Genomic DNA, 12,889 nt, shown 5'->3' on the forward strand with positions numbered 1-12,889 from the left:
GTGTTCAGTACTTGCCTTTGAAAACAGTTCATGTTAAGTGGCTAGTCTGACTGTTCAGCTTAACAAACTGAAGTTACTCCAGATTTTGTATTGTTTAAAAAGACAGATAATCCATTTATTACCCATTCCCCAGTTGTGCATAACCAACACTGTTATATTAATACACGTTTTACCTCTGTGACAACCTTGTATCTAAGAATCTGCAGACTGCCTCCTTATTTCAGTTCTTTTGACAGACTTGCATTTTAGCCAATCAGTGCCCTCTCATAAGTAACTCCACGGGTGTGAGGATAATGTTATCAATATGGCACACATGAACTAATGCCCTCTAGCTGTGAAAAACTGTCAAATGCATTCAGCACCTTTTATTATGTGCTGCAATTAAAAGTCATCAGTGTTTCCTTATATTCATGTGTGCAGTTATGTCATGTGACCTCTGGTTTGTGCACACAGCCAATCATTGAACCAGCAGCTGGTCTCAAGCAATTTAAAACATATTAATGAAGCAATACTAAATTTTAAATGAAATATTATTACAAATATAGTACAAATGTGCTTCATTTGAAATAGTCTGCAGTACATTTCAGAATAAAGCCCTGTTTATATGGTCAACAGGGTTAAAGGTCCTAAAGTGGCATGCTCTAACAGATTAGAGAATGTCATTTTTTGGCTATAATGGGCCTTTAAAGGAATAGTCCACTCAAAATTAAACTTTCATGATTCAGATAGAGCATGCAATTTTAAGCTACTTTCTAATTTACTCCTATTATCATTTTTTCTTTGTTCTCTTAGTATCTTTATTTGAATGTAAACTTAGGAGCCGGACCATTTTTGGTTCAGCACCTGGGTAGTGCTTGCTGATTGGTGGCTACATTTAGACACCAATCAGAAAGTGCTACCCAGGTGCTGAACTAAAAATGGTCCGGCTCCTACGCTTTACATTCTTGCCTTTTCAAATAAAGATACCAAGAGAATGAAGAAAACGTGATAATAGGAGTAAATTAGAAAGTAGCTTAAAATTGCCTGCTCTATCTGAATCATGAAAGATTAATTTTGACTAGACTATCCCTTTAAGTCTGAAAAAATGGTGATTTTCGGTAATAGAAAATAATCACATTTTCAGGCTTTCCAAATGGTTCAAACGGCGAGCGTGTTAATTGTCAATTCTTATAAAAGCCTAAGGAGTTTATTCACTACTAAATTGTGTAGAGATTTTGCATGTTAGCAAATAAGAAGGTCCCAATAACAAAGGAACTTGTCATATTTGTCACAGCTTATTAAGTGTAGCTCATTATGACTGGTAAGAAAGAAGACATTAAAACCAGAGGTGCATAGCCTGGATCTTTCTGCCACCTGCTACATCTTGTAACTAAAGTTATGTGGGACGTATAACCCCAGTGGCAAAGTAAGGATATTAGCTACACCTTAGAGCAGACAGCAGAAAAGACCACTCATTTCTTTATTGCTCACCAGACAGTGCACACTTTTAAAATGAAGCCTTGGGACACTTAATGTCTATGTAATGAATTAATAATATCTATTTATTGTTATGCAGCAGATTTGTCCTCTGCATAATTAATAAGGCGAATCAGTCTATCTTCTGGTCGCTTAATTTTTTAAAAAAAAGAAACAGGAGACAATAAAGATATATTAAACTTTGAGCTATTGTGAGCCCACAAGGACTTTCTTTGCAATATTTTTTGATAAAAATATAATAATTGTATTATATATCTAGCTCCTTTTTACCCACTCAAATGTACATTAGTTTGTTTTCCATACATGTCTCAGAAATTAATCACTGAATTAAATAAATGTTAAGATTAATTTAACACTGTCATCTTGCATGGTTTTGTAATTAAGGAAAACACCTCTTGAAAACCTCTAGTATGTATATTTTTTAATTTGCTATAGCCATCGAAGGAAAGATATAAATGCACATATCAAGCAATCACTGCGCATCATGTAGGAGTGCCATGTTCTGAATTACAAAGTACACTCCAACCTCTCTGGGTGCATTGGAAAAACGACTTTTCAGATATTAATTACACAAAAAGCAGGCAAAATTAAGCATATTTAAACTGTTTATAAGGAATTACATTTTGAGTTTAAAGGTAGATTGAAGTTATTTTTATTTATGCATTAGAAATAATTCACTACATTGCAAAATATCTGCACACAAAATAAATGTTTTAGAAGCAGAAGTTTTTTTAAACATGTTATAGAGTAAGGAAAATATTAAATTGTTTTGCAGGCCACGGACACACCCCTTGAATAGCCTTTTAAATGTTGTTTATGTTACTTTACATAGTATGTAAAATTAGGGACAGATATACATTAGCTCATGCATGTATTAACCAATCACTGTCAGGGTTCTGCACCCCAGCCTCTGTAGGAAGAAAACAAATACAGAACATGCCTAATTTTGGGATATGTCGCTTGATCCAACATGTCCATTGGCAACCTGAAAAAAACCTTTTGCTATACAGGTCGTACTAGGTGTTTTTTCCAGCCTGTACCCACAGTATATAGCATTTGCTGTTGATATTATATGAATTACGTTTGAACAAGTATGACAAGTACAATTATAAGTAGAAAAGTTATCTATCTGTCCAATAGCACAGGTGCAATATTTACTTCACATAATAGACTTTTAAAGGGGCGCACAATAAAATTCATGTTGGGTAACGCTCAAGCACAAAGCCAAAGGAGCACATAAAATGTGCTCAAGTAGTAGAGTTTTTTTATTTAACTCTGTTTTATACAATTTTAATGAAAGACTTCAGGCATACATACACATATACACTACTGTACAAAAGGCAGCTGTAAAACATGCTGTAAAGTGAGAATGCTTTAAAAAAGAAATATTATTAGTTTATATTTATCAATTAACAAAATGTAGAGTACACAGAAGAAAAATATAAATAAAAATTGAGTGATGTTAGCGCACAATATCTTCCATAGTAGGTTAGATTCATAGATGCTTATTAAACTGCTGGGGGAAATTTTACTATAAAATATGTTTCCTCTTATTATAGTATCAAATATATAGGAAATTGTTCATTTGTCTTTATTTTTGCATTTGAAATAGCTGATTTTGCTCAGTAAAACTATCTACAGTACATTCCCATAACAATGAGCTGAGGCTGCAGGTTAAACAGACCTGCTAATGCTATCTTATCAGCTAGATTACGAGTTTTGTGGTAAGAGGGGTGCGGTGCTAACTTGCACATTATTGTCACTGCTCACTTACCTACAGCGCTGGTATTACAGGTTTTTATAAACCCGGCGTTAACAGGCAAGAAGTGAGCGTAGAGCAAAATTGAGCTCCATACCGCACTCCAATACCAGCGTTGCTTAAGTCAGTGGTGAGCTGGTTGTACGTGCTCGTGCACGATTTCCCCATAGACATCAATGGGGAGAGCCGGCTGAAAAAAAGCCTAGCACCTACAAAAAAGCAGCGTAAAGCTCCGTAACGTAGCCCCATTGATTCCTATGGGGAAACTAAATTTATGTTTACACCTAACACCCTAACATAAACCCAGAGTCTAAACACCCCTAGTCTTACACTTATTAACCCCGAATCTGCTGCCCCAACATCACAGACACCTGCATTATACTTATTAACCCCTAATCTGCCGCTCCGGACATCGCCAACACCTACATTATATTTATTAACCCCTAATCTCCCGCCCCCAATGTCGCTGCAACCTACCTACATTTATTAACCCCTAATCTGCCGTCCCCAACGTTGCCGCCACTATAATAAACATATTAACCCCTAAACCGCCATACTCCCGCCTCGCAAACACTAGTTAAATATTATTAACCCCTAATCTGCCACCCCTAACATCTCCGCCACTTACCTACATTTATTAACCCCTAATCTGTCGCCCCCAACGTCGCCGCCACTATACTAAAGTTATTAACCCCTAAACCTAAGTCTAACCCTAACCCTAACACCCCTAACTTAAATATAATTAAAATAAATCTAAAGAAAACCTACTATTAATAACGAAATAATTCCTATCTAAAACTAAATACTTACCTGTAAAATAAACCCTAAGCTAGCTACAGTATAACTAATAGTTACATTATAGCTAGCTTAGGGTTTATTTATTTTTTACAGGCAAGTTTGTATATATTTTAACTAGGTAGAATAGTTACTAAATAGTTATTAACTATTTACTACCTACCTAGCTAAATACAAATTTACCTGTAAAATAAAACCTAACCTATGTTACAATAACACCTAACCTTATACTACAATTAAATAAATTACCTAAATTAAATACAATTAACTAAATTAAATGCAAATACCTAAATTACAAAAAAAACAAACACTAAATTACACAAAATAAAAAAACAAATTACAAGATATTTAAACTAATTACACCTCATCTAATAGCCCTATCAAAATAAAAAAGCCCCCCCAAAATAAAAAAAAACCCTAGCCTAAACTACCAATAGCCCTTAAAAGGGCCTTTTGCGGGGAATTGCCTCAAAGAAATCAGCTCTTTTACCTGTAAAAAAAATACAAACAACCCCCCAACAGTAAAACCCACCACCCACACAACCACCCCCCCCCCCAAATAAAACCCTAACTAAAAAAACCTGAACTCCCCATTGCCCTGAAAAGGGCATTTGGATGGGCATTGGCCTTAAAAGGGGATTTAGCTCTATTGCTGCCCAAACCCTAATCTAAAACTAAAACCGACCCAATAAACCCTTAAAAAAACCTAACACAAACCCCCGAAGATCCACTTACAGTTTTGAAGACCGGACATCCATCCTCAACGAAGCCGGGAGAAGTCCTCAACGAAGCGGCAAGAAGTCCTCAACGAAGCCGGGAGAAGTCTTCATCCAAGCTGGCAGAAGTGGTCCTCCAGATGGGCAGAAGTCTTCATCCAGACGGCATCTTCTATCATCATCCATCCAGCGCAGAACGGGTCCATCTTTAAGACATCCGGCACGGAACAGCCAATAGAATGCAAGTTCAATCCTTTTGGCTGATTGGATCAGCCAATAGCATTGAAGTTCAATCCTATTGGCTGATTGCATCAGCCAATAGGATTTTTCAACCTTAATACTGATTGGCTGATAGAATTCTATCAGCCAATTGGAATCTAAGGGGCGCCATCTTGGATGTTGTCACTTAAAGGAACCTTCATTCTTCGGGAGTCATCGTAAGAAGAGGATGCTCCGTGCCGGATGTCTTGAAGATGAACCTGCTCCGCGCCGGATGGATGAACATAGAAGATGCCGTCTGGATGAAGACTTCTTCCTGTCTGGAGGACCACTTCTCCGTGCTTGGATGAAGACTTCTCCCGGCTTCATTGAGGACTTCTTGCCGCTTCGTTGAGGACTTCTCCTGGCTTTGTTGAGGTTGGTTGTCCGGTCTTCAAAACTGTAAGTGGATTTTCAGGGGTTAGTGTCAGGTTTTTTAAGGGTTTATTGGGTGGGTTTTAGTTTTAGATTAGGGTTTGGGCAGCAAGAGAGCTAAATGCCCTTTTAAGGACAATGTGCATCCAAATGCCCTTTTCAGGGCAATGGGGAGCTTAGGTTTTTTTAGTTAGGGTTTTATTTGGGGGGTTGGTTGTGTGGGTGGTGGGTTTTACTGTTGGGGGGTTGTTTGTATTTTTTTTACAGGTAAAAGAGCTAATATCTTTGGGGCAATGCCCCGCAAAATGCCCTTTTAAGGGCTATTGGTAGTTTAGTTTAGGGTAGTATTTTTTTATTTTAGGAGGGGCTTTTTTATTTTGATAGGGCTATTAGATTAGGTGTAATTAGTTTAAATATCTTGTAATTTGTTTTTTATTTTGTGTAATTTAGTGGGGGTTTTTTGTAATGTAGGCATTTGTATTATATAGGTGTTAGTGTAAGACAGGTTAGGTTTTATTTTACAGGTACATTTGTATTCATTTTAGCTAGGTAGTTAGTAAATAGTTAATAACTATTTAGTAACTATTCTACCTAGTTAAAATAAATACAAACTTGCCTGTAAAATAAAAATAAACCCTAAGCTAGATAAAATGTAACTATTAGTTATATTGTAACTAGCTTAGGGTTTATTTTACAGGTAAGTATTTAGTTTTAAATAGGAATTATTTAGTTATTAATAGTAGGTTTTCTTTAGATTTATTTTAATTAAATTTAAGTTAGGGGGTGTTAGGGTTAGACTTAGGTTTAGGGGTTAATATTTTTAGTATAGTGGCGGCGACGTTGGGGGCGGCAGATTAGGGGTTAATAATATTTAACTATTGTTTGCGAGGCAGGAGTGTGGCAGTTTAGGGGTTAATATTTTTATTCTAGTGGTGGCAATGTTGGGAGTGGAAGATTAGGGGTTAATAATTTTATTTTAATGTTTGTGATTATGGAGGGCCTTGGGTTAGGGGTTAATAGTTAGTTCATGGGTGTTAGTGTACTTTTTAGCACTTTAGTTATGAGTTTTATGCTACAGCTTTGTAGCGTAAAACTCATAACTACTAACTTTAGAATGTGTTATGAATCTTGCGGGATAGGCTGTACCGCTCACTTTTTGGCCTCCAAAAAAAGCTTGTAATATTGGCGCTATGGAAGTCCCATTGAAAAAAGACTTTACGAAAATTGCGTAAGTTAATTTGCGGTACGGCCAAAAAAGTGTGCAGTACAGCTGTACCTACCAGACGAGCAGAAGGCTTCATCCAGGCGGCATCTTCTATCTTCATCCATCCGGAGCGGAGCGGGTCCATCTTGAAGCCATCCGACGTGGAGCATCTTCTTCTTCCGACGGCTAAGACTGAATGAAGGTTCCTTTAAATGACGTCATCCAAGATGGCGTCCCTTGAATTCCTATTGGCTGATAGGATTCTATCAGCCAATCGGAATAAAGGTAGGAAAAATCCTATTGGCTGATGCAATCAGCCAATAGAATTGAGCTTGCATTCTATTGGCTGATTGGAACAGCCAATAGAATGGAAGCTCAATCCTATTGGCTGATTGGATCAGCCAATAGGATTTAAGTTCAATCCTATTGGCTGATTGCATCAGCCAATAGGATTTTTCCTACCTTTATTCCGATTGGCTGATAGAATCCTATCAGCCAATCGGAATTCAAGGGACGCCATCTTGGATGACATCATTTAAAGGAACCTTCATTCAGTCTTAGCCGTCGGAAGAAGAGGATGCTCCGCGTCGGATGGCTTCAAGATGCCGCCTGGCTGAAGCCTTCTGCCCGTCTGGAGGTCCTCTTCTGCCCGGATCGGATGAAGACTTCTGCCCCTCTGGAGGACCACTTGTGCCCGACTGGGTGAAGACGGCTCAAGGTAGGGTGGTCTTTAAGGGGGTAGTGTTAGGTTTTATTAAGGGGGGATTGGATGGGTTTTAGAGTAGGGTTGGGAGTGTGGGTGGTGGGTTTTAATGTTGGGGGGTATTGTATTTTTTTTTACAGGTAAAAGAGCTGATTACTTTGGGGCAATGCCCCGCAAAAAGCCCTTTTTAGGGCTATTTGTAATTTAGTATAGGGTAGGGAATTTTATTATTTTGGGGGGCTTTTTTATCTTATTAGGGGGATTAGATTAGGTGTAATTAGTTTAAAATTCTCGTAATTATTTTTTTATTTTCTGTAATTTAGTGTGGTTTTTTGTACTTTAGTTTATTTAATTTAATTGTAGTTAATTGTAATTAGTTTAGGTAATTAATTTAATGCTAGTGTAGTGTTAGGTGTAATTGTAATTTAGGTTAGGATTTAGGTTTAGGGGTTAATAAATTTAATATAGTAGCGGCGACGTTGGATGCGGCATATTAGGGGTTAATAAATGTAGATAGGTGGCGTCGATGTTAGGGACGGCAGATTAGGGGTTAATAAAATTTAACTAGTGTTTTCGAGGCGGGAGTGCAGCGGTTTAGGGGTTAATATATTTATTACAGTGGTGGCGATGTCCGGTAGGCAGATTAGGGGTTAAAAACTTTATTTAAGAGTTTCCGATGTGGGGGGGCCTCTGTATAGGGGTTAATCGGTAGTTTATGGGTGTTAGTATACTTTGTAGCACTTTAGTTAAGAGTTTTATGTTACGGGGTTAGCCCATAAAACTCTTAACTACTGACTTTTAAATGGGGTAGGAGTCTTGACAGGAGAGGGTCTACCGCTTACTTCTTCCATGACTCGTAATACCGATGTTAGGCAAGTCCCATTAAAAAGATAGGATACGCAATTGATGTAAGGGGATTTGCGGTAAGCTCGAGTCGCAGAAGAAAAGTGAGAGGTACACCTGTACCTGCCAGTCTCATAATACCAGCGGGCGTTAAAAAACAGTGTTGGGACCTCTCAACGCTGCTTTTTAAGACTAACGCAAGACTCGTAATCTAGCCGTTAGCAAACACATTTGCTAAATGTTTTGTTATGGTAAAGTAGTCTCCTTGGATAGAACAAAAGTCTCTTCAGAGGCTTATGTGGGCACTCTGGGGTGGAGCCAGGATATTTCACCAACATCCCAGCTCCACTTGCTAAACTCATAAAAACTCTATTTGCCATATGAAGTATTTCCTCTGCTGTAGTATCTTGTATCTCACTCACTATGTCAAAGCTGACAATATAGTCTCATTTTAATTTTTTTATAACTTTTTTCAACTTTTTTGTGCATGGGTTAGAGTGGGCTGTTTTATAGAGGTTTTTGTTTTATTTGTTCTGTAATGTTTTGAAGGTGGTTTAGTGATTCTAATGTTTTTCATAGTGGGACTAGTTCTATGCTCCAAGAATTGAACAGATACAAGGCAGAGGCATCTCCATTGATTATAAATGTGAGTTATTCGCTGATGGGGTGAGAGATGGGTACAAAATCTTCATGAATTCTGCAATGTTGTGTTTCTTTTTCTGTGTGATATTAGTTTCATGAATGGTTTATATTGAATCTAGGCCTATGAAAGATAATATGTTAAAAATAAACTACTCTATGGAAATATGTTTTTCATTATTATTCTCTCTTAACAGGAAAAGAAAATGACTTTGTCATTGCTCTGTGTATGGAGCGACAGTAACCCTCAGCAGTTAATTTATTGGATTATATTATTTATATATGTAATATTATTGTTAAGCTGTAACTTTATAAATATACATAGCAGGGTACAGCTGTGTTAAAAGGAAACAATGTATTATTCACTTTCTCCCTCTGTGAAGTTCCTGTTTCTGATTAATTGTATTTGAAGGGCTATTCATTTTCTATTATAGAACTGGAAAATCAGATATCAAACATAACAAATAAAAATTTTTTAAAAATGTTATATTAAAACAAATTCAATTCAATTTAATGGGATACATATAAAATGGGTTAAACCATTATAAAATAATTCAAATTTGGCAGTTTTGTAGTCACTAGTAATAGCTTCAAAACAGAGGCACAATAATGTAACTTAGAAAATTGAAATTTAAACAGAAACTTTGTTCTAATTAGTTCAACTAGTTGATATTTATGTATTTATTTATATATCTTTATATATCTGTATCTATCTATCTGTTTATTTTAAAAACGAATTTCAGACATTGCAAAAGATCCAGATACAATATAAAAGAATTTAAACCTGTCATTGTGTTAGCAAACCTATCAAGTTTTGTAGTCCGGGGGCACATACCTTAAAAAGCCTTCTGAGTGTTGTTTATCGTTTGTCCATTGCTGTGACCGTTTAGGAGCTAATATAAATGAGCTGCTACACTAGCCAAGCAATCACTGTACAGTATGTAGGAGGGTATGAGTGATGCCAGCCTCTCTGGGGGCAGTTGACAAATCTATTACCTGTACTTTCAATGAATTTGAGTTACTATTGTGAAATTCTACAAAATGTTGGGGTACACTATGTTGTATATATTTCTTATTGATGTTATTCATTCACTCGCATCTTTATTTTTCATTTTGTACGTCCTACATATAGAGAAGGCCACACCTACAGGTTAACAAATATACAACATAAGTAGAATTGCAGCTACTTCTAACCTTGGTATTAAACTCTTTGGTTTTACTAGAATCCTAAAAAGTTTTTCCATTTTTGATATGGCCATACATATTGCATATTGTTTTTCCCCATTTAAAGGTGCCTTTAATTAGCCTCAACCAGTTATCTTTTTTTCTCATAAGTGACATTTCTTAACTCACTTGGTGCTAATAGTTTTTTTACATTTTACCCTTTTCTAAAGACAACTTGAGGGGTATCCTCTAAATTGCGGCCCAATAAAGGATCAGCCCTCAGAATATTCCAAATGGTTTTTTTTTCAAACACAGAAGCAGCTAAATTAGAATTATGTGAAAATTTTGTGCTAAAAAGCACCATGGTCCAGGTGCAAATGTATAATCTGTGGAAATGGATTGTGAGTAAAAAAGTGTTGCAAGGTTACATTTTGGCCCCTGGGTCTTAGGTTGCACTATTTTGCTTTAGAATATAATCAAATCCTAAATCAGACTCTACCCTCAAACTGATCTAACTGGTTAAGAACTGCTCCTGAATCACACAAACTCCACCTCTCAACAACTCAGGCCACACCCCCTTACTGAAATTCCAACATGCAATTTGAGAAATGTGAGCTAGGCTATATAACAAGCTCTAAAAATCTTAGGCTTTATGTCCTGCTTTCCTGTATCTAGAACCAAATATATTTTCCTATACTTTTCATTTAGGGCAAACAGGATATAAAGTATTAAATTACATTCCAACAAATGGTGTATAGGAATTCTACACAGAATATTTTTCTTGCATTACTTAAATAGCAGAACAAGCGTACTGGGTAGAATTCTTATGCACCATTTGTGAAAACGCACTCTAAAGAAACTGAAGCATTGCCAGGAAATGTAATGTGCATTTTTATCCCTGTCAGTTAACACACTGGTAACAACCAAAAGAAATCTACGTTGATAAAATGCCAAGGTGACTACACTGTAATTCAAAATATGCCAATAGAAAAAATGTCACAGAACCATTTAACATATCATTTGCTTGTTCATGTAGGTTTAACCCCATGGCTAGTCATTTTTGAAGTAGTGTAAGTATATATATATATATATATATATATATATATATACACACACACACACACATATATTACATTTGAGAAGCCATCTCACAAGTCCCCTCACCTCACTATCCCAGAAAGCCTTTGGGAAATGTTGGCAGGTATGGTTTAATCCTTGTAAAGGGGTTAAAGAGACATAAGCATTCAATAAGAAAATAATTTAATGTGTTAGAGCATTTTATTATTTATCCATTGCTTTTATATAACTATGTGTTTAACTCCTGCAAAGGGATTAGTCAGCTCCAGAGCCGCAATGCACTACTGGGAGCTAGCGGATCGCATCTGGCGAGCAAATGACAAGAGGCATATATGTGCAGCTAGCTCCCAGCAGTGCATTGCTGCTCTTGAGCATACTAGGTATGCTTTTCAACAAAGGATACCAAGAAAACAAAGTACATTTTAAATAGAAGTAAATTTAAACAAATCCTAAAACTTCACTCTGATTCATGAAAGTTTAATTTGACTTAATTTTTCTTTAAACAACACAAAGAAGTTGCTCTCTGGAGAGATAGTTTAATTATTTGTAGATTTCTCTAGGAATATTTAATATTAAATAGAAGATAACAGATATACAGCTAAAAATGCTAATTGAATCATTACAGAAGATATAGGCAGGATTTCCTATTAACCAATGGTATTAATTCATGGCAGGTGCGCAATTATCAATTTCATATAATTTTGCTTAGTTGCATGATTTTTGCAAGAATGTTATACATTAGCAAGAGCACTAGAGGGCAGCACTATTTCCTGTCATGTAGTGCTCCATACACCTACCTAGGTATCTATTTAAAAGGAAAAACAGTATGAACTAACATAAGTTTCTAAATATATAATGCAGCCAAAGCTTACCTGCAAAATGGTTTCTGTTTTAACCCCCCTTAACCCCTTGGCATATTTTTGTTTGCAACAAGCTCACCCCTGGGCATTTCCATATATAGAAGGTGCTATCCAGACCATAGCTTCTGCAGAATGCAATCGTGCATGTACACGTGCACAGTAGGGGCAGAGTCACATAGCTCCTGACTAAAGCATTGCACAGTATAATGCTGAAGCTTTCACAAAGCATGTGACATTATCTGTAGGGAAACGAGCAAGCCTCGGAGTAGAGTAGGACACTGATAAGGGGGGTGGAGCAGGCTACACTTGGCAACACTAAAGTGTTAGTCATTTTGCAGATTTTTGGAAATTGTATTAAAATATTTTTAAGCTTTGTTGTACACTTTTTTTTCCACACACTCTTTTACCTCAGTTACCCTTATAATATGCACATAACTCAAAATGTTTTATGGCACTTTAACAGAATATCATAGGAGCAAAGCTAATTTGTTAACAGAAGTAAATTGGAAACTTTTTTTAAATGGTATGCACTGCTTGAATCATAAAGGAACATTTTTGGGTTTTATATCTCTTGAATGGAAATGACATATTGTTGGGGGGGGGGATCAGCAATGCAAAGTGTCTGACGTGTTCTTGCAAAGTGGAGTTTAAAAAATGAATAAATGGAAAACCATACAAAAGTTATGTAATGAACCTAAAAAAAGCAAAACATTTCAGGAAACTCTTCCAAAAGTCTGGAGTGTGCGCCACCATGAGGCAGGATAGCTGGCAAATAGAATGAGAATAGAATGAGAAGAAGAGCTTACAGTCTAATCAGCAAGTGATACAGAAACGTATCTGCATTGTTCCGCTTGGAGTTTGTCCTCTGTAAAGTGACTAGTTCAAATCACAGCAGGAAGAGGAATGCAGAATGTAAGGTGGTGGCTCTTGACAGCAGATCGCTGGAATCCTACATGTGTTGCTGCAGCTGCTCCTCGCACAGCACACAGAGCAGAGTCCTCTGCAAGGGAAAGCTGTCAT

At 36.6% G+C, this 12,889-nt stretch overlaps 1 protein-coding gene across 1 annotated transcript in view; it reads left to right on the forward strand.

The window, feature by feature from the left end:
• The first annotated feature begins 12,870 nt into the window (after window positions 1-12,870).
• The window catches only part of ABLIM1 (actin binding LIM protein 1), a 383,296-nt gene continuing 383,277 nt past the window's right edge, over window positions 12,871-12,889 (forward strand). The window contains exon 1 of the mRNA XM_053692692.1: window positions 12,871-12,889. This exon is cut by the window's right edge and continues 271 nt beyond it. The gene's annotated coding sequence lies outside the window, so the exon portion shown is untranslated.

The sequence above is a fragment of the Bombina bombina genome, chromosome 9 (genome assembly GCF_027579735.1).
Source record: "Bombina bombina isolate aBomBom1 chromosome 9, aBomBom1.pri, whole genome shotgun sequence".
In the NCBI taxonomy this organism is placed as follows: domain Eukaryota; kingdom Metazoa; phylum Chordata; class Amphibia; order Anura; family Bombinatoridae; genus Bombina; species Bombina bombina.